Genomic DNA, 27,516 nt, shown 5'->3' on the forward strand with positions numbered 1-27,516 from the left:
CTTTTCTGGGGAAAAATAAAGCCTTAAAAAAATAAAGGACTTTTACGAAATTCCAAGGGTGAAAGAGAGATTTTTATTTTTGCGCAAAAGGTTCAGAAGTGATTTAATAATCAACAAATTTCTGAACAAGGGGGAGGGTCTAAACTAAAGCTTTATAGGTTTCTTTTTCTCAGGAACAAAGGAGGCATAGAGGGAATCTTACATTGTATATGGAATCTACTTTGTGTAACATTCAGATAGTTTCTCACACGTTAGCTCCATTTCTACAATGAAGGCAGTTTTTACTTTTATACAATGTTTCTAAATATGCATTAGGTCATTCACGTACTGTTAATACAGCTTTTGTTTAACACAGCTTTCTTTCAGAGATTATGATTTTTGCTTTTAGTGATTTTTCATTATTATTATTATTATTTTACTTTATTCTTCTTTATTCTATGTTATTCTATTTCTTTCCCACTTTACTTTCATCAATGCGCGTTCCTTTCCCGTTCCTTTCCTGCACTCCATCACGCACCGTTCCACCGTTAACCCCAGGGTCGGATGGGGTCAGAGTTGGACGCCCTGCTCAACCATGCCAACGGAGCTCCAGTTGACATCCTGCATGCCCCGAGTATCCATCTGGCACTTGGTCAACAGCAGATTAGTTCCAGCGGGTAACTGCTGCAAGTTTCTCCACAATGCCTTAAAGGCAGGCTACCCCTGGAATTGAAGGATAACATCTGGAATAATGGGGTGGGATGCGGGGAATTGGGGGACAGATGGGATGCGGTGAGGTCTGAAGATGGTGATAAAGATGAGCCATCTATAAGTGATGCTGTCAGGCACGTAATGGTAACACGGTTATGAGCGAACAAAGGGAGACACTCTCCTCCGGTATATTTGACACGGGGACATGTGGTTGAACAACAACTGCGGCCATGACAGAGGAACTCCATAAAGGGTAAACACAGGGGATTGGGGTCGAACGACAACGATGCTCACCAACACCAGACCAAATGGCAAACTGCTATCAATGGAATGGCGGTAAAGAGTGTTTTGGGTGTGTGCAATGAAAGAGACGCTGGATCAAACAACAAGCCAACCAGGATGGTGCATGGGAATGAGGACAAGAGGGAGACTCGCATTGCAGTCCTGAAGGATAAGTAGGACAGATCAAGACAGGATTGGGGCATAAGAGCCGTGCGCAGACGCTACTTGAACCTACTTAAACCACCTTTACTGAAATAGCCTTTTAGCAACTTTTAAGTACAGTATATTTTTAGTAAAGTATTCTTACTTTAACCCTCCCGGTGATCGTGTTTTATTTCTTTTATTCATATATATATATATATATATATATATATATATATATATATATATATATTTTCTGAGGTTTTCGCGGGTGTTTGTATGTAGGTCTTTGGTTGTTCGGGTTTTCTTCCCGCGTAAAATTGGAAGTGTCTGGCGACGTTTCGACGAAGTCCCATTCGTCATCTTCAGGCTGGTGTTTTCAGCTTCGTGCTTCGGCAGGCAATGTGTGGTCTTAGCTGTTTCTTCCTTTTAACTGCCAGTGGGGGTATGAACTGATTGGGTGGGAGCTTGGCTGTGTTCTGATTGGGTGGAGGTGTGTTATGAATGGTTAGGGGCTGTGGCTGTGCTCTGATTGGCTGGGGGATGTGTTCTGTTTGGTTGTGCTCAGGTTAGTCTGAGTTGCAGAGGGGTTTAAGATTTTGGGCTGCCTTGCTATTTTTTGGCTTCGCGTTCGTGGTCGTGCCTCTTCTTCATGGAGGGTGTCAGTTTGCTTCATGTATGGATTGGAGGGGTTTAAAGTGGCTAATGATGCAGCTGTGGTCTGGCTTCTGGTTTGCAATCAGAGACAGCCAACCCCCCAGCCAATCAGAGCACAGCCAAGCCCCTAACCAATCAGAACACACCTCCACCCAATCAGAACACAGCCAAGCTCCCACCCAATCAGTTCATACCCCCACTGGCAGTTAAAAGGAAGAAACAGCTAAGACCACACATTGCTGCTCGAAGCACGAAGCTGAAAACACCAGCCTGAAGATGACGAATGGGACTTCGTCGAAACGTCGCCAAGACACTTCCAATTTTACGCGGGAGAAAACCCGAACAACCAAAGACCTACATATATATATATATATATATATATATTCGCGTTTAAGAAGATTAAAAACGTGAACCCTGGGAGTGTTCATGATAGGAAATAAAATGATCACCAGGGTAGTAAAATTATAAAATTTTATTAAAAAGCGCCTAGCTTTCGCCGTCACCTGCCGGCATCCTCAGGGCTAGTGCGCCAGGGAGTGGGAGAGTCATTCTTATAGGTGTGGTGAAGTCTGCGCACGACTCCTCGACCTCGTCATCGGGCCTAAATAGGATAACTGCGTGCGGCTGGTCTGCTCCTTTCTATTCATCTCAACCGTCCGTTCATCCTCCTCCATCCCTCTCCCCCTCAGTCGTGAGGTGAGCGGGCAAGTGTCTCTATGGTTGCAACAGTCCCTATATTTGAGCTCTTTTCCCTCGGGGGTAAATGGCAACGTGCATTTCGTGTTTCTTTTACAGTCCTCCTTCGTTCCATCATTCTTCCTATGGCAAGTTTTTTGTTGTTGAATTTTGGTATTTTTGTTTCTTATGCAGGTGTCATTCAAGTGATCGCATGGGTCCTTTCGAGGTAGTTGTAATTCATTATCGATCTGGGGCTGGAGGGGGGGACCTTTTGAATGCGGGGGGAGGAGTGGTGATTCCTCAACTGTCCCTGTGTGTAGTCGTTTTGTGCGCGCTGCGCCCTGTTCGGGCAATCTGGAGAGGGTAGCGGTGGAGCCGCGCTTTCGCTCTTCCTCTTGGGGTAGGTATCGTCCAGGTGATCTCACGCGCCCCTCCCAAGTAGATGTAGTTCGTTGGCAGTCCAAAGTCGGAGGGGAAGTCATTCGGTCATGGGTGGAGATTTGTTTCTTTTACAGTCCTCCTTCGTTCCATCATTCTTCCTATGGCAAGTTTTTTGTTGTTGAATTTTGGTATTTTTGTTTCTTATGCAGGTGTCATTCAAGTGATCGCATGGGTCCTTTCGAGGTAGTTGTAATTCATTATCGATCTGGGGCTGGAGGGGGGGACCTTTTGAATGTTTGTTTCTTTTACAGTCCTCCTTCGTTCCATCATTCTTCCTATGGCAAGTTTTTTGTTGTTGAATTTTGGTATTTTTGTTTCTTATGCAGGTGTCATTCAAGTGATCGCATGGGTCCTTTCGAGGTAGTTGTAATTCATTATCGATCTGGGGCTGGAGGGGGGGACCTTTTGAATCTCCACCCATGACCGAATGACTTCCCCTCCGACTTTGGACTGCCAACGAACTACATCTACTTGGGAGGGGCGCGTGAGATCACCTGGACGATACCTACCCCAAGAGGAAGAGCGAAAGCGCGGCTCCACCGCTACCCTCTCCAGATTGCCCGAACAGGGCGCAGCGCGCACAAAACGACTACACACAGGGACAGTTGAGGAATCACCACTCCTCCCCCCGCATTCAAAAGGTCCCCCCCTCCAGCCCCAGATCGATAATGAATTACAACTACCTCGAAAGGACCCATGCGATCACTTGAATGACACCTGCATAAGAAACAAAAATACCAAAATTCAACAACAAAAAACTTGCCATAGGAAGAATGATGGAACGAAGGAGGACTGTAAAAGAAACACGAAATGCACGTTGCCATTTACCCCCGAGGGAAAAGAGCTCAAATATAGGGACTGTTGCAACCATAGAGACACTTGCCCGCTCACCTCAAGACTGAGGGGGAGAGGGATGGAGGAGGATGAACGGACGGTTGAGATGAATAGAAAGGAGCAGACCAGCCGCACGCAGTTATCCTATTTAGGCCCGATGACGAGGTCGAGGAGTCGTGCGCAGACTTCACCACACCTATAAGAATGACTCTCCCACTCCCTGGCGCACTAGCCCTGAGGATGCCGGCAGGTGACGGCGAAAGCTAGGCGCTTTTTAATAAAATTTTATAATTTTACTACCCTGGTGATCATTTTATTTCCTATCATGAACACTCCCAGGGTTCACGTTTTTAATCTTCTTAAACGCGAATATATATATATATATATATATATATGTAGGTCTTTGGTTGTTCGGGTTTTCTCCCGCGTAAAATTGGAAGTGTCTTGGCGACGTTTCGACGAAGTCTCATTCTGTCGTCTTCAGCTGGTGCTTTCAGCTTCATGCTTCTAGGAGCAATGTGTGGTTGTAGCTGTTTCCTCCCTTTAACTGCCAGTGGGGGTATGAATCGCATAAAGGTGGTATATATATACATGGCAAACGCACTCCAGTATCTTTGGCATGAAAAACCCTGGACAGTACTAAAGGCAAAAGATATGTTCACTGAAGATGAGCCCCTTAGTCGAAGGTGTCCAACTTGCTACTGGGAAGAGCAAGGCCTATACTATATCTCCAAAAAGAATGAAGCGCTGGCCAAAGCCAAAAGGATGCTCAGCTGTGTGGATATATCTGGTGGTGAAAGAAATTCCCGATCTGTAAAAAAGAAAAAAAAAAAAAAAAATTTGTTTTTTTCTTCCATAACCTGATGTAAGATCCATGAATCAGGCAAGCTATCTGTAGTCAAAAAGAGATACGAGACTGGACAGGAATGGGTGAATTTAACTCAGATGACCATCATGTATACTACTGTGGGCAAGAATCCCTCAGAAGAAATGGAGTAGCCTTCATAGTCAATAAAAGAATAGGAAAAGCAATACTGGGATACAATCCCCAAAATGACAGAATGATCTCAATTCGAATCCAAGGCAAACCATTCAATATCACAGTAGTCCAAATCTATGCCCCAACCACTGATGCTGAAGAGGATGAAATTGACCGGTTCGATGAAGCCCTACAGCACCTTATAGAATTAACACCAAAAAATGATGTCCTTATCATCATGGGGGATTGGAATTCTAAGGTAGGAAGCCAAAAGATAACCGGAATAACAGGCAAGTTTGGCCTTGGAGAACAAAATGAAGCAGGGCACAGGCTAATAGAATTTTGTCAAGAGAATACGATGGTCATAAAAAACACTCTTTTCCAACAACCCAAGAGACGGCTCTACACATGGACATCACCAGACGGTCAACATAGAAATCAGATGGACTATGTGCTCTGCAGCCAAAGATGGAGAAGCTGTATACAGTCAGTAAAAACAAGACCAGGAGCTGACTGTGGCTCAGATCATGAGCTTTTCGTTGCAAAATTTAGGCTTAAATTGAAAAAAGTAGGGAAAAGCACTAGGCCACTCAGGTATGAACTAAATCATATTCCTGATGAATATACAGTAGAGATGACAAATAGATTTAAGGAATTAGATCTGATAGACAGAGTGCCTGAAGAACTATGGATGGAAGTTTGCAACATTGTACAAGAGATAGCAACTAAAACCATTCCAAAGAAAAAGAAATGCAAGACAGCAAAATGGCTGTCTGAGAAGCTTTGCAATAGCTGAGTGAAAGAAGGAATTCAAAAGTCAAAGAGAAAGAGAAAGATACACCCAATTTAATGCCAGAATTCCAGAAGTAAGCTAGAATAGATAAGAAGCTTCTTAAATGAACAGTGCAAAAAATAAATAGAAACAACATAATAGGAGAGACCAGAGATCCTTCAAGAATTAGAGATATAAGGGACCTAACAGAGGCAGAAGAGATTAAGAAGAGATGGCAAACTACACAGAAGAACTATACAAGAATGAGCTTAACATCCCAGATAACCACAATGAGATGGTCACTGACCTCGAACCAGACATCCTAGAATGTGAAGTGAAATGGGCCTTAGAAAATCTGAGCAACAACAACGCTAGTGGAGGTGACAGTAGTCCAGCTGAGCTATTCAAAATCTTAAAAGACGATGCAGTAAAAGTGCTACACTCAATTTGCCAGCAAATTTGGAAAACTCAACAGTGGCCACAGGATTGGAAAAGGTCAGTTTACATTCCAATTCCAAAGAAAGGCAATGCCAAAGAATGTTCAAACTATCACACCATTACACTCATTTCACATGCTAGTAAAGTTATGCTTAAAATCCTACAAGCTAGACTCCAGCAGTATGTGGATCGAGAACTACCAGAAGTACAGGCAGGATTTCGACGAGGCAGAGGAACTAGAGATCAAATTGCCAACATATGCTGGATCATGGAGAAAGCTAGGGAGTTCCAGAAAAACATCTACTTCTGCTTCATTGACTATGCAAAAGCCTTTGATAGTGTGGATCACAACAAATTGTGGCAAGTTCTTAAAGAGATGGGAGTACCAGACCATCTCATTTGTCTCTTGAGAAACCTATATGCGGGTCAAGAAGCAACAGTGAGAAAAAAACAAAAACAAAAAAAGCGAACACGGCAAACCACTGTATTGGTTCAAAATTGGAAAAAAGGAGGGCGTCCGGCAAGGCTGATTTACTGCCCATCCTGCCTATTTTAACTTATATTGCAGAGCACATCATGAGGAAAGCAGGGCTAGATGAATCAAAAGTTTGGAATTAAGATGCCGGGAGATATATACAAAAACCTAAGATAGGCAGATGATACCACTCTAAGGGCACACAGCGAGGAGGAACTAAGGAGCCTCTTGATGCGGGTGAAGAAAGAGAGTGCAAAAGGTGGCTTGAAACTCAACATTAAGAAAACCAAAATCATGGCATCCGGCCCACTCAATTCCTGGCAAAGAGATGGGGAAGAAATGGAGGTGGTGACAGATTTTATTTTTCTGGGCTCCAAGATCACCTCAGATGGGGACTGCAGCAAAGAAATTAAAAGACGCTTGCTCCTGGGGAGGAAAGCTATGGCAAATCTAGACAGCATACTAAAAAGCAGAGACATCACCCTGCCAACAAAAGTGCGTATAGTCCAGGCCATGGTTTTCCCAGTTGCAATGTATGGCTGTGAAAGTTGGACCATAAGAAAGGCTGAGCGCCAAAGAATTGAGGCCTTTGAACTATGGTGCTGGAGAAGACTCCTGCGGAGTCCCTGGACTGCAAGGCGTTCAAACCAGGTCAGTCCTAGAAGAGATCAACCCCGACTGCTCTTTAGAAGGCCAGATCCTGAAGTTGAAACTCAAGTACTTTGGCCACCTAATGAGAAGGAAGGACTCACTGGAGAAGAGCCTAATGCTGGGAAAGATTGAGGGCAAGAGAAGAAGGGGATGACAGAGAATGAGATGGCTGGATGGAGTCACTGAAGCAGTAGGTGTGAACTTAAATGGACTCCAGAAGATGGTAGAGGATAATGATGGTGAAAATGCGATTCCCGGGCATAATTATAAATAGAATGAATAAAGCGCGTTCACCAGGAGAGTTTAAAGTTAAAATACTTTAATTAAAGTATTTTACTATATTAAATGGTTGCCAAGCTTTTGTTGGGAAAACTCCCCAACATCTTCAGGGCTGAGCGATCATTTCTAATAAGGTGGTTTAAACATCATATATATGATGTTCATATATATATGAACATCATCGTCATAATCAAATAGTTCAGGCTTCCTCTGAATCAAATTCACATGGTAAACTTTCAGCTGTATCTCAAAGATAATACTCAGCCTAAGAGATAAAGTATTTTTCATTTGTCACTGGGCTCAAGTGTAACATTTAATTCCCTCACCCAAAAGGGAATGAACTTATGGTTCTCAAGAACTTAGTGGAGGAATAAGAAAGCACTCTGAGCAAAACACGGTCCTCTAATTGGGACATCACCATTAATCCAGACATTCAGCAGTAGGAATTAGTTTGGACAAACCAAATCTCAAATCCTAAATTAATTCCAGCTTTATCCACAACAGGGGGAACCATGCCTTGTCATTCAGATCTGGTCCAGTCGGTTTGAACCCAATCTTAACCTTGTCAATTTTAGTTTGAATATGCTTGTAGGTAACTAAAGCTGAAGAAGCAGATGACCTCAGGTTAATGACATTGCATATGTTCCTGTACTCAAGTTGTACTGGCCGAGTCCCAACTAAAAGCAGTAAGACTGACAGTGTGATCAAATCACCATTATTACAAAAGGTGGAGAAACAATTACATCTTTACAAGGTTCTAATCAATGTTAAAGCTCCAGCATTGTGGTCTGCTTCAGCCTGACGTTTTTTCCCCATCATTTGCCAAGTTTAAGATGCGTTGAGAGGTTAGCCAGCAGAAGAAAAAGACATGGCAGTAAGTGCTTTTGTAAGAGAGAACAGTAGGAAGAAAGAAAGAAAAAAAAAACATACCTTCTTAAAAGATGTTGATCTTTGCCTCTGCAACTCCAGTTACACAAAAGCCAGCTTTAATTTCTGAATCAGAGGAGAGCTGACTTGGTGAATTTTTAGGAGGTAGCTGTGGGAAGTGAAACTCTACCGGGTTTTATATTGAAGGATTTTGGGATTAGCATAATACACAGGCCTCAAAATAGTAACAAAGATTTAATCCAAGGAGGCAAACTGGAGCCCACAGAGGGCTTTGAAATATTTTGGACCAATGCAATGAGTGAAAGGTCTTAGAACATAGAATAATAGCAGAGGTGTCAAACTGCTGGCCCGCATCATGCCAAAACCACGCCTACCCCATTGCTGGCAATGGGAAAAAAAGTTGCAATACGTCACGACACGTCACATGACGTTGCGAGTTTGACTCCCCTGAATAATAGGATTGGAAGGGAAGTTGGAGGTCTTTTAATCCAACACCCTGCTCAGGGAGGAGAACTTATACCATTCTGGACAAATAGTTGTCCAGTCTCTTCTTGAAAATCTCCAGTGATGGAGCAATGTTCAAGGCAAGCCTTCCAATGATTAATTGTTCTGACTGTCAGGAAATTTCTCCTTAGTTCTAAGTAGCTTCTCTCTTTAATGATCTTCTACCCATTAGTTCCCATCCTGCTCTCAGGTGCTTTGGAGAATAGATCAACCCTTTCTTCTCTGTAACAGCCCCTCATGTATTGAAAGACCGCTATCATATTAGTCCTTCTCTTCATTAAACTAGACACACCTAGTTCCCTCAATTGTTCATCATATGGTTTAGCTTCTCAGCCTTCTCCAGCTACATTTACTTGCAGACTAGGTGTCTACAGGACATGGTGGAACATGGTATAGATATGTGGACAATACTTGGGTCAAGATTAAAATAATAGCAACTGTGAGAGGGATCTTGGAGTCCTAGTGGACAATCATTTAAATATGAGCCAGCCGTGTGTTGCAGCTGCCAAAAAAGCCAACACAGTGCTAGGCTGCATTAACAGAAGGATAGAATCAAGATCACGTGAAGGGTTAATACCACTTTACAATGCCTTGGTAAGGTCATACTTGGAATACTGCATCCAGTTTTGGTCACCACAATGTAAAAAAGATGTTGAGACTCTAGAAAAAGTGCAGAGAAGAGCAACAAAGATGATTAGGGGACTGGAGGCTAAAATGTATAAGGAACGGTTGCTGGAATTGGGTATGTCTAGTTTAATGAAGAGAAGGACGAGGGGGGACATGATAGCCACATTCGAATATCTCAGGCCACAAAGAAGAGGGTGTCAAGCTATTCTCCAAAGTATCTGAAGGCAGAACAAGAAGCAATGGATGGAAACTAATCAAGGAGAGAAGCAACCTACAACTAAGGAGAAACTTCCTGACAGTTAGAACAATTAACCAGTGGAACAATCTGCCTCCAGAAGCGGTGACTGCTCCAACACTGGAAGTTTTTAATAAGAGACTGGACAGCCATTTGTCTGAAATGGTATAGGGTTTCCTGCCTGAGCAGGGGATTGGACTAGAAGACCTCCAAGGTCCCTTCCAACTTTATTATTATTATTATTATTAATATTATTATTAATAATAATATTAATATTGGAATTGGAAGTGTTCACCAAACGTATCAACTCTGTGGACAGATACATCAAATTCACACAGGTAGATGTCAAAGAAAATAGTCTATATAGAAATCAATTGTTAAGGACTGTTTTTACAAATGTAACCCAGACATCACACTGTTTACCAACTATTGAATGACTTATGCTTGTGTAAAAAATTAATAAAATATATAATAATAATAAAAAAAGAAAATAGTCTAGCCTTCCTGGACTGTGCAATACACAATAAGGAAGACAGAAGCCTTAACGGTGAAGTTTACAGAAAACCAACATATACAGATCAGTACTTACATTTTAATTCCCACCACCCATTGAAGCACAAAATGGGAGTTATCAGAACCCTACACCACAGAGTTGAAGGCCTGCCTACCAGCAAAGATAGGAAAGAAAAAGAACTAAAACACATCAAGGAAGCCTTCAGAAGATGTGGCTGTCCCAACTGGGCCTTCATCAAATCCCCCAAAAGACCCAGCAGGAATGCCTTCATAATAAACAAAGAAAACAATAAATGAAGCAATGTTCTCATTCCATATGTTGCAGGAATATCTGAAAACCTCAGAAGGATCTTCAACCAACACAACATACATGCAAACTTTAAATCAAAGAATACACTAAGGCAGAAGCTTCTCCACCCCAAAGATAAAACATCCAGATATAAACTGAGCAACATGGTATATGTAGTACAATGCAGTGAGGCATGTGAAGATCTGTACATTGGGGAAACAAAGCAATGATCATGGGGATGCTGCAATGGTCGTTAAGTGTGAAAAATGGTCATAAGTCACTTTTTTTCCAGTGCCGTTGTAACATTGAACAGTTACTGAATAAACTGTTGTAAGTTGAGGACTACGTACACTGGAGGATAAACCTTATCTACTTTTCATCTCTTCTCTCCATGGGAAGCTGTCTTCTACTGCAGAGGTCCCCAACCTTTTGGGCACCAAGGACTGGTTACGTGGAGAGAGATTTTTTCATGGACCGAAGAGTGCGTGGTTTTGTGTGCTGCCTACGTCCCATGGATGGGGCTTTGCTTGTTTGTGCGGATGGGTTGCTGGCATGCTATGGCCCGGTACTGGTCCATGGACCTAGGTTGGGGACTCCTGTTCTACTGAATCACCCTGAGACCATTCAGTATGGTTGACACTGTCTGGTTATGCTTGGAGATGACCTTTTTCCAACCATAAACAGGTTGACTCATCCTTCCATCCTTCCGAGATCAGTAAAATGAAGACCCAGATTGTTGGGGACAGTATGGTGATTCTGTAAACCGCTTGGAGAGGACTGCAAAGCACTGTGAAACAGTATATAAGTGGTATTGCTATCTACAAAATAGCATTAAGAGTGGTTAATTTAAGGCCAAAGTACTACATTCATTCATTCATTCATTCATCCATCCAATTTTTATAGCCAGACATCTCAACCAGTGATTCTGGGCAGTTTACAATTCCAAAAATAAAATAAAATAAAAAAGCAATTAAAACAAAAGAAGGCCTTTTAAAACCAACAAAGCCATTCAAAATATAAAACAATCCAACTTTGATCAGATGACCCTGGGGATGCTACAATGACCATAAATGTGAAAAGTGGCCATAAAGTCACTTTTTTTCCCCCAGTGCCATTGTAATTTTGAAGAGTCACTAAACAAACAGGTGTAAGCCCAGGACTACCTGTACTGTCAAAAAAAGAATGTTAGGATGTTAGGATGCAAGAATGTCTTGCAAACAAATGCAGGTTTTACCATTTTGAAATCATTCACACACACGGTGACCGAATGATATAACAGGCAAAATACGGTACTCTGACATGAACTAATTTTAGACTAAGCTCCACATCCTTAGTGGATTTGCTTAAAATGTACACTTACTGCTGCAAATTGTACGATGAATCATAACCACTGCTGACTTTATTTTCATATGGAGAAAGTGAATGGCAGACCTTGGAAGCAAAATTGGAATAGCCAAAGGGAAGCACTTTGGTCACAATTAACTCGGCGGTCTAATAAAATCTTAATAATCCAGTTTTCATACTCCACATGAAAAAAAAAAAAAGCATGTCACATCTCTCGGCTCAAGTGGGCAAATCTAATAAAATGTTCTCCCTTGCTTCACTTCGTAATTATTACCCCTTACAAAGGAAAGATAAATAATTAAAAATTAAAAGAGTGCTAATAGCGATACTATTTTTAATGAACAACCCTCCACCTTTAAATTAATATTCCCCTCTTGAAAAAGAACAGATGTAAAAGTCACTGGAAGTGCTTTCTGCAAAAGGTACAGTAAAAGTGGGAGAGAAATAATATTACAGCCACGTGCTAATTTAAAAGAAAGCATCGACCAAGTTAAAGGACAAAAGGACATTGCTTATCTTGAAAAGACCCCTTTGATGTCATGAAGGTTTTTAAAAAGCATTCCTTCAGTGTAACCTCTGTGAATGTCAGGGAATTTACTTCTAATGAGTAGAATTTCCGCAGCCTTTTGCTTCAAATGACAATAATGTTGACAATTCCCAGTTTTGTCAGGAAAAAACAGGAAGGGACATCTGAGATCTTCTAGTCCAGCCCCCTGCTCAAACAGGAGACCCTATACCATTTCAGGAAAGTGGCTGTCCAGTCACTTCTTAAAAAACTCCAGTGATGAAGTACCCACAACGTACAGAGGCAAGCTTTTCCAGTGGCTAATTGTCCTCACTGTTAGGAAGGTTCTCCTTAATTCCAGATTGCTTCTCTCCTTGATTAGTTTCCATCCACTGTTTCTTGTCCTGCCTTCAGGTGCTTTGGAAAATAAGTCCAGCCCCTCTTCTTTGTGGTAGCCCCTCAAATACTGGAATACTGCTCTCATCTCACCCCTAGTCCTTCTTTTCTCCAGATTAGACATACCCAAATCCTGGGTTTATGAGCAGAAGCTACATCCATCAAGGTGAAATGGCTGCTTGGCTCTACTTTGAAATGTCTGCAAAATCTGGTAAATCTGTTAAAATCAGAATGTGTGAGATAGATGAGACTGATGATGTTACCTAGTTTGGTAATGAAATGTCTGCAAGAAAACAACCAAGCTCAGAGAGCACCAAGGACTTCATTGAAAAGATTTTCTAAGTCATTTTTTTTTCAACCTTGGGAACCTTCAGTTCCAGGGACTAAAACTCCCACAATTCAGCCATGGTCATGCTGGCTAGGGAATTCTGGGTATTGAAAGCCACACGTTAAGAGGCTGCCAAGATTGGAAAACACTCTTCTAGGTTATCTAGTTCAGTTCACTGCCTAAGAGAAACTCTCCTAAACCAGAGAAGAGCAACAAAGATGATCAGGGGACTGGTGGATAAAACATATAAGGAACCGTTGCTGGAATTGGGTATGTCTAGTTTAATGAAGAGAAGGACGAGGGGGGACATGAAAGCAGTGTTCCAATATCTGAAGGGTTGCCACAAAGAAGAGGGAGTCAAGCTATTCTCCAAAGCACCTGAAGGCAGGACAAGAAGCAATGGATGGAAACTAATCAAGGAGAGAAGCAACCTAGAACTAAGGAGGAATTTCCTGACAATCAGAACAATTAATCAGTGGAACATCTTGACTCCAGAAGTTGTGAATGATGGCCATGTTTCAACTGTTTAATGAAGAGGACATTTAATGAAGACAAGGATGAGGGGGACATGACAGCAGTATTCCAATATCTCAGGGGTTGCCACAAAGAAGAGGGAGTCAAGCTATTCTCCAAAGTGCCTGAAGGCAGGACAAGAAGAAACGGATGGAAACTAATCAAGGAGAAAAGCAACCTGGAACTAAGGAGAAACTTCCTGACAGTTAGAACAATTAACCTGCCTCCAGAAGTGGTGAATGCTCCAACACTGGAGGCTTTGAAAAAGAGACTGGACAGCCATTTGTCTGAAATGGTATAGGGTCTCCTGCTCAAGCAGGAGTTGGACTAGAAGACTTCTGAGGTCTCTTCCAACTTTATTATTCTATGTTCTATGTTCATTCAGTCATGTCTGACTCTTGCAATTCTATGGGCCAGGTCTCTCCATATTTTCTGATCTTGCACTACTTCTTTGAGTTTTTCCATGCTCTGGCTGGTGTCAGCTTTGATGGTGTCCAGCCACCATGTTCTTTGGTGGCCTGGTTTCCTTTTACCACTAATTCTTCCAAACATAATTGCTTTCTCTAGTGAATTCTCCCACATGACATGACCAAAGTAAATGAGAAGCAGTTTTGTGATTTCCCCCCCCCCCTTCTAGTGCCATGTCTGATGTTATGCGTTCCAGTACTCGTTTGTTGGTCACCTAATTCCAAATTTTATTCTAGCAGTAAATGTTAGGAACCTTGGCCAAGAACAAGTCAAAGAAAAGTCAAAATAAGCAAGATGGTGACTTTGATTGAACTTGGTTCTGATTTCACCTATGTTTTTTTTTTCTTGGCAAGGGTCAAACTTTACTGCTTCAGTAAAGGAGCCTATTGCAACAGCCATAAGGAACTGGATGAATTCCTGAATGTCAAAGGTAAAGAGAATAATGTCTTCTAGAACACATTGTTCCACTCTACCCCTAAATACACCATCACCCTCCCACTCACCCAATCTTTGTTTCAATGCCTCTTGACAGTATGTTTCTCTTACAGACAATTAGCTTTTCTCTTGGGAAGCCTTGCCTATATTTACCCAATAATAAATGTTATTTAACCAGGGCACACTTAATGGTGTGGCCTCCCTGTTAAGTGATTTACTAAGCAAAACACTGTTCAGCTTCCTTGGTGGTTTAGAATTATTCAGTCCAAGGATGCAGCTTGGCACACAGATAAATAGCAGAGTCTATTTACATCATGGCTCAGCCTTAAAACCCAGCAGAGATGGGAATGGCCAGAAATCAATCTCGTCCAAAGACTGTAAAAACCAGAAGCCTAATAATTGTGCAGACTATTATTCAGCTGGTATTCCAGAGTATGTTTCTGCATAAGGTTCCCATAAATCAACATACAATCAGGTGCCATTGTTGCCTCCTGGGAGAAAGAGAGGGGCATATTTATGAGATGGTAGCACCTTTATGTAAATTGCAGAAAGGCAGGACATTTTTTTTCTCCTTCTCTGAACAGAATTTAATTTTACAAAGGTTGTGTTCTTACACAGAGTGGCCTGTTTCACTCTTCTCTTAACTTTGTGCAACTCATTCCCATATTTTCTTGAAGGACACATCATAAAGGCATGCTTGCCACTCCCACTGCAGAATTAATTAAAAATAACAGAATAACAGTTGGAAGGGACCATGGAGGTCTTCTAGTCCAACCCCTGCTCAGGCTGAGGAAACCCTATTCCATTTCAGTCAAATGGTTGTCCAATCTCTTGTTAAAAACTTCCAGTGTTGGCACATTCATCGCTTCTGGAGGCAGGTTGTTCCACTGGTTAATTGTTCTGACTGTCAGGAAGTTTCTCCTTAGTTCCAGGTTGCTTCTCTCCTTGATTAGTTTCCATCCATTGCTTCTTATCCTGCCTTCAGGTGCTTTGAAAAATAGCTTGACTCCCTCTTCTTTGGGGAAGCCCCTGAGATATTGAAACACTGCTATCATGTCCCCCCTCGTCCTTCTCTTCGTTAAACTAGACACACCCAATTCCAGCAACCATTCCTTATATGTTTTAGTCTCCAGTCTGCTGATCATCTTGGTTTCCACAGGGCAGAGTTGTGTTGGCCCAAAGACAGGTAAAGTGGGGAATTGAACAGGAGACAGCTCCTTACCTTAGTGAGATCTGGGGTTCAGAGGGTTTGGTTTGAAAGAGGTTTGAAAGAGGGTCAAAGAGGCCATCTATGTCAAAATGGAACAGCCCTCTCTCAACAGAGGGGGAGGGATCCGACATCATCTCTCTCCACTCCACAACACAGTCCTTTCAGCAGTTCCAAGAAGGCTCTGCACCCATTTGCACAATTCAGGTGACCCTGAGGGTACAGATAAGCCTCCAAGTAGCCTCAAGGACTCTCTAAAAGAATGCAAATGACCAGCTGTTTGCAAGGGATATAAAGGAATATAATGCCTTCCATTCCCTTCAGTCAGAGCTGAAGAAGCTTCTTGGATGAGAAGTGAAATGTCTTCAAAGGAAAAAGAAGAAAGTCCAGTTGCCTCGTGAAAAAGCATCTTTGGGACAAGGGAGGTTAGACTTAGTTTGCTTGTGGCTTGGCAGAGATTCTAGCCTGATGCCTCTTTTAACTCCACCTCCTAGAATCTGCAGCTTCTTCTCCTACACATTGCACTTGATGACCTTATCACTTAGCAACAGAAATCCCGGTCCCAATTGTGGTTCACCTGCCAAGGGATTACCCGTATGGGTTTTTACAGTGGTTAGGAATTAGATTCCATGGTTAAGCGATCAATTTCAACAGGAGGATTCTATACATTCAGGTTGAAACAAGCTCTTTTTTTTTTTCCAACCAATCTGCAAAGAACCTGTTAGGCCTAAGTCCAAAGATGACACAGTGATATCCAGTCAACTCCAGTTCTTTATTTCCTTATGACTAATTGACAGAAAGCAGTTGAAGACACTAAGTTTTTCTCCTGGAAAGCTAATAGACCGGTTTCAAGAACTGAGTGCTGTGCAGTGGGGTGAGCTCTTGTTACTTGCCCCAGCTCCTGCCCACTTAGAAGTCTGAAAGCATGAAAATGCAAGTAGATCAATAGGTACCACATTGGTGGGAAAATCAACATGTTCCGTGCACCTTGGCATATGTCAGGCCAGCCATACGACCATGGAAATGTCTTTGGACAAGGTTGTCTCTCTTGGCTAGCAATCAGAGATGAGCACCCCTCTCTAGAGTCAGATTTAACTGGAAAGGAGAAACCTTATTTATTTATTTATTTATTTATTTATTTATTTATTTATTTATTTATTTATTTATTTTAATTTTGTTTATATGCCGCCCAATCCCAAAGGACTCAGGGCAGCGTGCAAAATTAAAAAAATCATCAACAATAAAACAATAAAATAATACAATCATACAGCATGTCTGATCATATCCCGCCCCCCCCCCCGGGGACATCAGCCCCAGGCCTGCCGGAACAGGAGAGTTTTAACGGCTTTCTTAAAGGCCGGCAGGGTGGGAGTAGTTCGAACCTCGGAGGGAAGTTGATTCCACCAGGTCGGAGCCACCACAGAAAAGGCCCTTCCCCGAGGGCCCGCCAGCCGACATTTTCTGGCCGACGGGACCTGAAGGAGGCCCAATCTATGGGACTTCACCGGTCTCTGGGAGCTGTGCGGCAGTATGCGGTCCTGTAAGTAACCTGGCCTTATGCCATGAAGGGCTTTAAAGGTGATAACCAACACCCTGAATTGCGTCCGGAGACCCACAGGAAGCCAGTGCAGCTCGCGGAGGATAGGTGACACGCGGGCGTACCTTGGCGCGCCCACAATCGCTCTCGTGGCTGCATTCTGAACCAACTGCAGCCTCCGAACGCTCTTCAAGGGTAGCCCCATGTAGAGCGCGTTACAGTAATCCAGTCTTGAGGTGACAAGGGCATGAGTGACCGTGAGTAAAACCTCTCGGTCCAAATAAGGCCGCAACTGGTGCATCAGGCGAACCTGGGCAAAGGTCCCCCTGGCCACAGCCTTTATCTTTTAATAGCCAGAATCTTGCCAGAGTAAAGTTATAACCCTTGTAACCTAATAGATCAGGGGTCTTCAAACTTGGTGTCAACGCTGCAAATATTGTATATTCTTGCTTTTGACAATATGTAGAATTGTCTGGTAATTATGGGGTTAATACAGAGCACAAGGGGGGCTGTGGGTAAAGCCCGGGGGAAAGAAAGAGGAAGAAAACATTTGACCTTCACACTAATTGGATAATGTGAGATATGATGGCTAATTTAGGGAGGGAACATGCTGATAATTTAACTGCTCAGAGGAAGAGAACTTAGATCCTAGCATCCCTCCGTTGTGCCTGTGCTGACATTTTGTAACAATAAAAGACTTTTAGGAAAATAAATGCTTGGAAGTTCTTTGGAATGTTTCATTAGCCGGAACCACAACACTTGGCCCTTTTATGACTTGTGGACTTCAACTCCCAGAATTCCTCAGCCAGGCATGCTGTCTGAGGAATTCTGGGAGTTGAAGTCCACAAGTCATAAAAGGGCCAAGTTTGAAGACCCACTGTAATAGATACACCTTGGAAGATTGTAAAGTGTAGCTTGCCTGAACAGCTTGCCTTCAGAAGTTGTGGGTGCTCCATCACTGGAGGTTTTTAGGAAGAGACTGGACACCCACTTGTCTGGAATAGTATAGGGTCTCCTGCTTGAGCAGGGGGCTGGACTAAATGACCTCCAAGGTCCCTTCCAACTCTGTTATTCTGTTACGTATACTTCTTCCTCTCTCCCTCATCCAATTCAAGATTACATCATCTCTCATTTTGAGCCCCTTTCTGGAATGTGCTGCTTCCTCCCTGACAAACTGAAGTGATGTTGCCAACGTGCCCTCCCCCCCCCTCACTCTTTTTCCAACTACACATACCATCACGGACATGAAGGTGTGCAAAGGTAGAAAACTTTAGACTTAACAATGACCAGGTTACATCTTGTGTGTGTGTGTGTGTGTGTGTGTGTGTTCGGCTCTCCTGTGGAGGGTTTGCTGTCTGCAATTTATTTGCCGTATGGAGAGAAAGAAAGACAGGAAAAGAAAACACCTTTTCAGGTTTCTCAGCCTTAATGATAGTCATTCAAAAGCTCAGCTAGCAATATGTCCCATGTTTTTTTTCCCCTAAATTGTGGAGTAGGAAGGCTGTAGTGACATTCGGAAGAAATAACATCACCTCTTAAGTCTGTAAGAAGAAACAAGTGACAAACATAAATCTGGGTTCTATAAATATCATCTCTTCTTCTCCCTCCCCTCCTCTCTCTCTCTCTCTCCCTCCCTCCCTCCCTCTCTCTCTCTCTCTCTCTCTTCTCTCTCTCTCTCTGTGTCACATACATACACACACAAACACATACACATACACACTTGGGTGACAAAGAAAAAAATTATGCCATCTCTGCATTTTCTCCAGAGAATGATGCCTTGCAAAAAAACGGGCAGTTGTGTCATGTTTTATCAAGTTTTCTTTATTTGTTCTTCAGTGTAATAATCTGACAGATTTCACTTTGCTAGAGGAATCTCAATCTAAATCGACAAAAGCAGCCACCAACAAGGTTCCTGCATTGTGCTAAGCCAGGGGTCTTCACACTTGGCCCTTTTATGACTTGTGGACTTCAACTCCCAGAATTCCTCAGCCAGGCAGGCCTGGCTGAGGAATTCTGGGAGTTGAAGTCCACAAGTCATAAAAGAGCCAAGCTTGAAGACCCCTGTGCTAAGCCATCATGCAGGGATGTGATTTAGTGCCAAGGATGAACCCAACCACAGTGCTTTGAAACCAACAATCATGGTGTAGTGTGAGGATTAATCATTCAAACCATCATAAAAATATTCATAGCCACCCAGATAAGTGAAGAGGAATCTCTGCTATTATTAAAGCAAAGGAGAAGCATTCTTAGACAATCTGATCCATCTAAATTAAGTTGGGGGGGGAGATATATTTCATTATTGGCAACAGAAGATCTGAAAAGAAGCTTCTAGATCTTTTCTCGAGAAAAGACTTGAGCAATAGATTGAAATGAATGGGATGGAGTTTTATAGGAAGAAACTTAATGTTATGCATTTGGATAGAAAAAAAATGTAAGACACATATAAAAGATGAGGGACACAAATCTTGGAAGTAATATATGTGAAAGAATGGAAAGAAAGTGGTTAGAATACAGTATTGCAGGCTAACTGTCCACTGCCAGCACTTCAATCTTGATAGGATTCAAGGTTGACTCAGCCTTCCATCCTTCTGAGGTCAATAAAATGGGTAACCAAGTTGTTGTGGGCCATATGCTGACTCTGTAAAGATAGATAGATAGATAGATAGATAGATAGATAGATAGATAGATAGATAGATAGATAGATAGATAGATAGATAACCTTTATTGTCACTTTTTTTTTACTATGGGCATATTGGCACACATTAAAAATAAAATTTTGTTGCTTGCCCTCTAAAGTGTATACATACATAACACACATGCTATATATAACATATGTATGTATGTATGTAAACCACTTAGAGAGGGCTGTAAAGCACTATAAAGCAGTATATAAGTCTAAGTGCTGTTGCTATTGTTATTGCTACTGCTACTGCTATTGCAATGACCTGGGAGTTTTTTCATCTGAAGATTTTGAAAACGAAGATGCTTGCTTCATCTAGCTTACATTACACAATTAAGATAAACCAACAAGACATTTCTCTTTTGCATATCATGATAACCACCTGAGGAGATGGTATCTGCAAAGAATTGGACATGCACGAATAAGTACAACCCAATGAATATATATCCCTTTGACATTTCTCAGTAAGTTCTCCTGAGCAGAAACCTGTGAATTGGAAATGTTATTTTCTTGCAACCCTCCGTCCATCAGAGGGATCCATCCATCAACCAAAATCCATCACTTTCCATCACCTTTTCAAACAACGACTCTGCCCTGCTTTCCTTAATAAGTGCCTATCAATGAAAGCCTGCAGTTCATTGCATGTGAAGAGCATTCTGATAAGCAAAACCTCATTACATTTGTATCAGCCATTTGAGGATTTCAAACTGCCTCATACTATCTAAGTTTCCACAGATGCTTTCCAAATGATCCATGAACATCCACTGGGTGGAAAGATCCAGGAAAGGTTGATAAATTCATTTTTACACTACATTTGCCTCCATGTGATCAAGCCTACCTCACCAGCATTTTTCTATTCATGATCTATGCAAAAGTAGCAGCAGCAGAAGGCAGGAGAAAAAAACAATGGATGGAAATTCATCAAGGAGAGAAGCAACCTGGAACTAAGGAGAAACCTGCTAACAGTGAGGACAATTAACCAGTGGATCAGAAGTTTCCTTCAGAAGTTGTAGGTTCTTCATTACTGGAGGCTTTTAAGAAGAGACTGGACAGCCACTTGTCTAGAATGCTATAGGGTTCCCTGCTTGAGCAGAGAGTTGGACTAGAGGACCTCCAAGATCCCTTCCAGCTCTATTCTGATTAAGAATTAAAATCCAGTCTACACCAGTGAACTTTCTCTCTGAAGTTGCCTTTCCTTGGGAAGACTGGATGGAAAAGTAGAGATCCTACCTAGAACTAAGGAAACAATTCCTGACAGAATAATCAACCAGTGGAAGGACTTGTCTTCAGAAGTTATGGGTGCTCCACCACTGGAGGTTCTCAAGAAGAGAGAGACTAGATGGCCATCTGTCTGAAGGGTCTCCTGCTTGAGCAAGGGTTGTATTAGAAGACCTCCAAGGTCTCTTCCAACTTTGTTATTATGTTATTCTTTGATCTCAACTAGATAAGCACATGGGGGAGGGAAAGCTCTTGATCTGTCCCCTTCCATCTGGACTTTGCAGAAATTACAAAGTTGCTGTGGTTAGTTTATATTCAAATGAGATCAGAGATGCCATGCTGGCTGAGGAATTCTGGGAGTTGAAGTCCACAAGCCATAAAAGGGCCAAGTTTGAAGACCCCTGTTATAAGGCCTCCTGTCTTGAGCAGAGGGTTGGACTGGAAGACCTCTGAGGTTCCTTCCAAGTTTATGATTCTATGTTTTAATTCTCTTTCTCACTGGTGAAACCTGCCGGGATAGGTTATCTCTCCTGGATAGGAGAAGATGAATAACGTTGCCAATTTTGGGATGACACTCTGCCTGTAGAACGAAATGCCCAACCTGAAAACTTTCAAACAGCAAGAGAAGGAAAAACAAACACAAAGAGATCCAGCAGGAAAAAAGTACAATTTCTTGCAAATAATCTGAATAGGAAGTAACCTTCCCTCCTTGCTTCCACCAAGAAAACTTAGATGATTGCTAATCATGACAACAATTCAAGTCTACACCTGCATTTTGTAAACAGAGATGTAGGAAGAAAAAAGGAGAAACTCGGAATGAGAAGTGTTAGAAATTTCCTTAATCTCAATAGCAGCCAGATTTTTTTTTTCCAGTTTAAGAGGTTTTTCCTTGGGATGAGCTGTCATTTCAGAGCCTTAAATTTAGCTAAACAGTGTTGAGGCTTCAAACTCCTTAGAAGACAAAATATTGTTGAGAAGGTGCTCTCCAGCCACAAACCAAGATTTTCAGAGCTTCATATTTCACTGACACACTGCTGAACTCCAGCTATCATTAAAAAAAAGGAAGTCTTAATACCTCTTAAGACCCAACCCAGCCAATTACTGAAGCAATGGATCTATTCTGGAAATATCAACCAATTATAAGTGCCGAGGTGGTGCAGCAGTTAGAGTGCAGTACTGCAGGCCACTTTAGCTGACTGTTCAGCAGGTCAGCGGTTCAAATCTCACCGGCTCAAGGTTGACTCAGCCTTCCATCCTTCCGAGGTAGGTAAAATGAGGATCCAGATTGTTGGGGGCAATGTAAAATATATATACATTGCTTACTGGTGTACACCGCTTAGAGAGTGCTTGCACTTAAAGCGGTATATAAGTCTCATAAATAAATAAATAAATAAATTTGGATACGTTTCTTTGTGCCTTGAATACAAATCAGCTTGGATGAAATGGAAAGGTGCATCATTCATTTTACACACTACTGTAGACATGAGATATGCTGAGATTCTGTCGTGCTAACTCATATCAAACTAAATTTAACAGAATTCAGAATAACAGAGTTGGAAGGGACCTTGGAGGTCATCTAGTCCAACCTCCTGCTCAGGCAGGAAACCCTATACCATTTCAGACAAATGGCTGTCCAGTCTCTTCTTAAAAACTTCCAGTGTTGGAGCATTCACAACTTCTGGAGGCAGGTTGTTCCACTGATTGATTGTTCTAACTGTCAGGAAATTTCTCCTTAGTTGTGTTGTGTTGTATTGTATTGTATTGTATTTTTGCAGTGTGTTGTATTCTGTTGTATTGCATTGCAGTGCAGTGCAGTGTAGTGTAGTGTAATATAATATAGCATAGCATAGCAAAGTATTAGTATTAGTATAATAATATGTATTATATTGTATACTGTTCTGTATTCCTTTGTAAAAATATAAAGAACATTTTGAAAAAAAATCACATAAAATGTTTATTTTGAATACAGATATTTTTTGTGGAGGGAAGCAAAACTGCCTAGTTTTGACTTTTCCACAGATGCCACCAATCACTTTAGTGTATACTCCTAAGATGGGTAGAATTATCCATTTAATGGAGAAAGAGACAAGCCAAACCTGGGGGAAAATGGTGTGGAAGAAATAAGAGTCAAGGGAAATACTGCTGCTTAAAAAGAAACAGTAAATATCCATGCAGCTTAAGTGTTTGTCTTGTTAAAGTTTTAATGTGATCAACATTTGAATTTTCTGGGGGAGAAATATAGGGGCTTTGCTTACATAAACTGCTATAAATATATATAAGAATAAGAAGCCTTATTTGGTCATTACCAGGAGAAGTCAAGCAGTGTTGAGATGTTGAGACTCTAGAAAGAGTACAGAGAAGAGCAACAAAGATGATTAGGGGACTGGAGGCTAAAACATATAAGGAACGGTTGCTGGAATTGGGTATGTCTAGTTTAATGAAGAGAAGGACAAGGGGGGACATGATAGCAGTATTCCAATATCTCAGGGGCTGCCATAAAGAAGAGGGAATCAAGCTATTTTCCAAAGCACCTGAAGGCAGGACAAGAAGCAATGGGTGGAAACTAATCAAGGAGAGAAGCAACCTAGAACTAAGGAGAAACTTCCTGACAGTGAGAACAATTAATCAGTAGAACAACCTGCCTCCAGAAGCAGTAAATGCTCCAACACTGGAAGTTTTTAAGAAGAGACTGGACAGCCATTTGTCCAAAATGGTATAGGGTTTCCTGCCTGAGCAGGGGGTTGGACTAGATGATCTCCAAGGTCCCTTCCGACTTTACTATTATTATTATTATTATTTTGGATCATCGCACTGTCAGCCAGATGTTCAGACTGGATTTGGCATTTTGTCTACCTATGGAGATCTTACCCAGGACCTGGGTGGATGTTTGATGGTATTACAGATATCGTTGCAGGATGGAAGCAGTTCCTAATAAGGCCGCCTTTTGCAATTGACTAATAGCGAATTTGTCAATGCCAATGGTGTTCAAGTGGTGCTCCAGTTGTTTTGGGATTGCACCCAAGGAGCCTATGACTATTGGTACTACCCTTGCTTGCTATTATTATTATTATTATTATTATTATTATCATTATCATTATCATTATTATTATTATTATTATTATTAGTCTGGGGAGATTCTTGTAATTTAGGCAGAGAACAATGAAGTTGCATGTCTTAACTATTTACGAATGTCTTTCGCTGCACCTGACATCGACTGAGTTGCTTCTTACTCGTCTGGAATGCAGCTCTTCCCTCCTGGGACCCCAGCTCCTTACTGCTTCTATCACAAGACTGGACAACTGGCGTGCAAAAGATATCTCAGTGCACAGAAGGCAGGAGGGCACGGGAAATGTTTCAGAAGGGACCCTCCCTCATTTTGCGGAGAATAAAAGGAGAGGAAGGCAGAAAGACTTGATAGCAGACTTCCAATATTTGAGTGCTGCCACAAAGAAGAAGGAGTCAACCTGCTCTCCAAAGCACCAGAAGGCAAGACAAGAAACCATGGATGGAAACTAATCAAGGACAAAGAGAGAAGCAACCTAGAACTAAGGAGAAATGTCCTAACAATGAGAACAATTAACCAGTGGAACAACCTGCCTCCAGAAGTTGTGGGTGCTTCATCACTGGAGATTTTTAAGAAGAGATTGGGCAGCCACTTGTCTAAAATGATATAGGGTCTCCTGCTTGAGCAGGAACTTGGACTAGAAGATCTCCAAGGTTCCTTCCAACTCTGTTATTCTACTATTCTGTTCAGACTTCCAATCTTGTAAGAATCTATTAATGTAATATTACAATAAAGATAGAACCGGTATTCCTGGTTGTGCTTCTTGTTCAGACTACCTTGCAGATTTAACAATGAGACATGGGCTGAATTTTTCTCCTTCCTAGCTAGTGATGTGGGTCTCTCTTCAACTTCATCCATCAGTACAAGGGAGTAACTGCAAGGACACTTCTGTAGTCATACCAAAGTGGTATTACTGGAAAGAATATGCACTCTTTTCAATTATTTCTTCTTCTTCTTCTTCTTCTTCTTCTTCTTCTTCTTCTTCTTCTTCTTCTTCTTCTTCTTCTTCTTCTTCTTCTTCTTCTTCTTCTTCTTCTTCTTCTTCTTCTTCTTCTTCTTCTTCTTCTTCTTCTTCTTCCCCTCCTCCTCCTCCTCCTCCTCCTCCTCCTTCTTCTTCTTCATCTCCTTCTCCTCCTCCTCCTCTCCATGCATTGTATTTTTCTTTCAAAACCAAGTCTAATAAGGCTTGTCACGTTGTTCCACATTGAATGCTATCAGCGGTGAAATGTTTTGAAGAGATGTCACCACACTTTAAGACAGCCCAGAACTGAATGAAAGAAATAATGTCAAATATTTTGCCTAAGTAATGAATTTCACATTGATAGAGCCTGAAGGCTGGGGAAGAAGGGGAGGGAGAAAGAACAAATGTTCTAAAATATCTGAATACATGCAAAGAAGCAGCTGCTCATAATATAAATTTAAATATATGTTAAAATCACTTCCTAATGTATAATAACAGCCAGTGTAGGCGTTCGTATAATCTCACTTCTTTGAGCACTACACCTAGCATTTTGGGACTTAATTTGCTTTGGGGTACTCAAGAGTTCCTAGCTGAAACTATGGTTGAGTCTGTCCATGTGATGTGAGGTTTAGGAGTTTTTATTATTTCTCCTGAACGCTAGTTCATGGGTGGTGTGGGAAGTCAGCCCCTCCCCCCGAGAAAGAAATATTCTTGTAAATATTTAAAAGGCAGAATATATTTCCCCAAAGGATCTTAAAGGCAGAAACCAACCCCCTTCCCCAAGTTTCTCTGTCCCAAACAGAAACAAAGTCTGCAGAAATGCAGATGTGATACTCTTGTCAGAAAGACTGGAGTCAGAAAGCTGGGATTTGAAAGAAAGATCCCTAGAATCAACAATCCCTCACACCAAAAATCTAAGAGTCATCAGCCACAGCCCCAGGGAAGCAGGATATGACCTTTAGGACATCATCATCATCATCATCATCATCAAGTTGGAAGGGACCTTGGAGGTCATCGAGTCCAACCCCCTGCTCAGGCAGGAACCCTACACCATTTCAGACAAATGGCTGTCCAGTCTCTTCTTAAAAACTTCTAGTGTTGGAGCATTCACCACTTCTGGAGGCAGGTTGTTCCATTGGTTAATTGTTCTAACTGTCAGGACATTTCTCCTTATTTCTAGGTTGCTTCTCTCCTTGATTAGTTTCCATCCGTTGCTTCTCGTCCTGCCTTCCGGCACCTTGGAAAATAGCTTGACTCCCTCTTCTTTGTGACAGCCCCTGTGATATTGGAACACTGCTATCATGTCCCCCCTCGTCCTTCTCTTCATTAAACTAGACATGTCCAATTCCAGCAACTGTTCCTTATATGTTTTAGCCTCCAGTCCACTAAACATCTTTGTTGCTCTTCTCTGTACTCTTTCTAGAGTCTCAGCATCTTTTTTACATCGTGGTGACCAAAACTGGATGCAGTATTCCATGTGTGGCCTTACCAAGGCATTGTAAAGTGGTATTAATACTTCACGTGATCTTGATTCTATCCCTCTATTAATGCAGCCCAGCACTGTGTTGGGATTAACCACCCTCATCAGAAAACCAGAAAGGCGCACTCAGAGTCAGGTCAAAGTTCATGCCACAGGAACAACTTCAAACAAAAGGCTCCAGAAGGTATAAAAACCCACTCCCTATATGTGCTCACTCTTTTTTCTTCCAGAGCCATCTTCCTGTCTGGCTCTCCTCTTCAATATACTGCAACCTTCTTTCTAAAGCAGTCACCATGTTGTTTATTCCCAGCTTGGACTGAACCATGATGAAGACTTTTCCTTCAACAGTGACTATTGCTAAATGTATGCCTTCTGATCTATATACTGCCTATTATAGTCACCTAGATGTTCCAAGTGATTCCTGTTTTTTTCCCCTTCTTGGACTGATTAATTATTCTAACTGTTAGGAAATTTATTCTTCATTCAAGATTGCTTCTTTCCTTGATTAGTTTTCATCCATTGGTTTTTGTTTTGCCTTTTGTTTTGCTCTCAGGTGCTTTAGGGAACAGGTTGACCCCATCTTCTTTGTGGCAGCCCCTCAAATATTGGAAGACTGCTATCATGTCATCCCTAGTCCTTCTTTTCACTAGACTAGACATACTCAATTCCTGCAACTGTTCTTCATATGTTGTTGCTCATTTCCGCACTCTAGAGTCTCAACATCAGCATAATGTTCTGCTTCTGTTTATTTACCCATATACATTATACTTTAGGAAACTCAGATGATTTTTTTCCCTGAACTGAATATGCTATAGCAAATGAGAGTAAGGGAGGATTTGTTGCAAATTAACTTATGTCTTTTTAGGAACTCAATGATCTCTTAAGTCCCATAAAAGCAATGACAATAGCTTCCAATCGTAAGTGCCAGTGAAGGCCAGTGGTTTATTGATCTTTGGCTAGTGACAGCTGAAAGGTAAATGAAAGACATTTGGAAAGAAATATTGTCA

Source organism: Crotalus tigris, unplaced genomic scaffold (assembly GCF_016545835.1).
Source record: "Crotalus tigris isolate CLP2741 ecotype Arizona unplaced genomic scaffold, ASM1654583v1 scf7180000021105.705825, whole genome shotgun sequence".
NCBI lineage: Eukaryota > Metazoa > Chordata > Lepidosauria > Squamata > Viperidae > Crotalus > Crotalus tigris.